The sequence below is a fragment of the Schistocerca serialis genome, unplaced genomic scaffold (assembly GCF_023864345.2).
Source record: "Schistocerca serialis cubense isolate TAMUIC-IGC-003099 unplaced genomic scaffold, iqSchSeri2.2 HiC_scaffold_1162, whole genome shotgun sequence".
Classification (NCBI taxonomy): domain Eukaryota; kingdom Metazoa; phylum Arthropoda; class Insecta; order Orthoptera; family Acrididae; genus Schistocerca; species Schistocerca serialis.
In genome coordinates, this window is record NW_026047362.1 from 572,501 (window position 1) to 575,000 (window position 2,500).

A 2,500-nucleotide genomic window follows, 5' to 3' on the forward strand; every position below is an offset into this window, starting at 1 on the left:
GCTTCATCCGTGACCGCCTTCTCCCGCACTCGGAGCCTGTCGCTCCTGAGTGCCTATGGGGGCCGGTCACACGTGAGGAGGTCGCTGCTGCCTTGCCGCCCAGGGGATCGGCAGCCGGGCCGGACGGCCTGACTCCAGCGGAGCTGCGGCGCCTGCCGCATGAAGTCCTGGTGAAACTCTTGAACCTCTTCCTCCTGGCCCGCGCCCTCCCCGAGCGTCTGCTTCGCGCCCGGACGTCACTTCTCCCCAAAACGGCTGCACCAACATCCCCCGCTGACTTTCGCCCCATTACGGTCTGCTCGGTGTTGGCGCGGACCTTTCACAAGGTTCTCGCGTCACGCCTGATGCGTGCATGTGCTGTGGACGAACGTCAGCGGGCATTCATCCCCCGGGATGGGATGTTGGAAAACACCTTCATCTTGGACACTGCTCTCACCGACGCAGTCCGCTCCTGTCGCTCTGTTTTTGTGGCATCGATCGACGTCTCTAAAGCGTTCGATTCGGTGGACCATGCCGCCCTCCGCCCCGTGCTGAGGGCTCATGGCCTGCCGGATTGCTTTATTGAGTACGTCGAAAGGTGTTACGAGGGTAGCACGACGGTGATAGCGGGCGGCGCCGACGTGGGCGTGCCCCTGCAGCCGGCTAGGGGTGTGCGTCAGGGTGACCCCCTCTCCCCCCTCCTTTTCAATTTTGCGGTGGACTATGTTTTGAGTCAACTTCCCTCCCACATCGGAGCTCGGATCCTTGGTCGCAGAGTTAACGCTGCGGCCTTCGCAGATGACGTCCTGCTTTTTGCATCGACCGCGAGGGGATTGCAGTCCCTCATCGACGCAGCCGTCGCAGCCCTCGCCCATCTGGGGCTGCAGATCAACGCCCGGAAGTGTTTCACCCTCGCCTTAGTCGCGTCTGGGCGCGACAAGAAGGTGAAGGTCGACGCCGACGTTACCTTCAAAGCGGGCAACGCCACCGTGCCCGCCCTACGTGTGGGTGAAACCTTCCGGTACCTGGGACTGCAATTCTCCACCGCTGGTCGCTGCGTTTTCAACCCACGACGCCACCTGGTGGAGCAGCTGGACGTCATCACCCGAGCTCCGCTCAAGCCGCAACAGCGCCTCCACGCCCTCACCACCGTACTTCTGCCTGGCCTGTACCATGGGCTGGCCCTCAGCCGCACCCGAGTGGGTGCGTTGAAAGCGGCAGATGTGACCATCCGTGCCGCCGTCAGGAGATGGTTCCGCCTTCCGGCGGACACTCCCCTGGGCTACTTCCACGCTCCTGTAGCCCAGGGAGGCCTCGGCATCCCATCATGCCGATGGATGGGGCCAACACTTCGCCGGTCCCGTCTCCTGGCGCTGAAGAGGATTGGGCCAGCCGCCGACGGTGCAGGCCGGGACGAGGTGCAGCGTGAGATTGAGGCGCTGGAGCGGCATCTTATGTGGGAGGGCCACCTCCTCAAATCGTCGACGCAGGTTGGAGAGATGTGGGCCGCGCGCCTGCACGTTGCCTTTGACGGTGCGGCGCTGTCATCTTCCGCCGCCGTCAAGGGGCAACACCAGTGGGTCGCTGACACCAGTCGCCTGCTATCTGGGCGTAACTTCATCGACGCTCTCCGCGCCCGCATCAACGCCTTCCCCACGAAGGCACGGCGCAGTCGCGGGCGGGAGGCGGACACCAGATGCCGCGCGGGCTGCCAGGCCGTAGAGACCGCCAACCACGTGTTACAGGCTTGCTTCAGGACGCACGGGTCCCGGGTTAAGCGGCATGACGCGATCGTGCGCTATGTCGCCCGTGGACTCGCGCAGAGGGGCTTCAACGTCTCTGTGGAGCCCCACCTCCGCACACCTGAGGGAATCCGCAAGCCTGACGTGGTGGCGGTTAAAGACGGCATCGCCCGCGTCATCGACGCCCAGGTAGTCGGAGACCATCTCCGGCTCGACTGGTGTCACTCCGAGAAAGCGGCCTACTACAACACGCCGTCCATCAGGCGTGCCATCTCCAACCTGCACCGTGACGTTGAGGAGGTCACAGTGTCCACCGCGACATTGAATTGGAGGGGTGTATGGTCTCCAGCGTCGGCCGGAGATCTCTCCGCACTTGGATTTAGACCCCGAGAACTGGCGGTGCTTAGCACGAGAGTACTGCAAAGCTGCTGCACGAGCTATCGCATTTTCGAACATATGACGGCGCACAGTCCGATGGAGCGAGCTGGCGTCGGATAGGATGCTGGTTATTTTCTTCGCCTTGACTCCTGGGGCCTATCCACAGGAGGAATAAACCGTCTTTGTTCTTCCTTCTTTATGTCTTTAATTTGTGTTTTTTGTTGTTCTTCCGCACTAATATATATGTATATGTGTATGTTAGTTATATACTTTTATCTTGTGGTACCGCCCTGTAAGTCCCCACCTCGGTGGCGGACATGGCGTCAAACACCTGCCACGCATTATATATGTATATGTATATATTTTTGTGTTATTCAAGTAATTGAATAAAGACGGCTGTT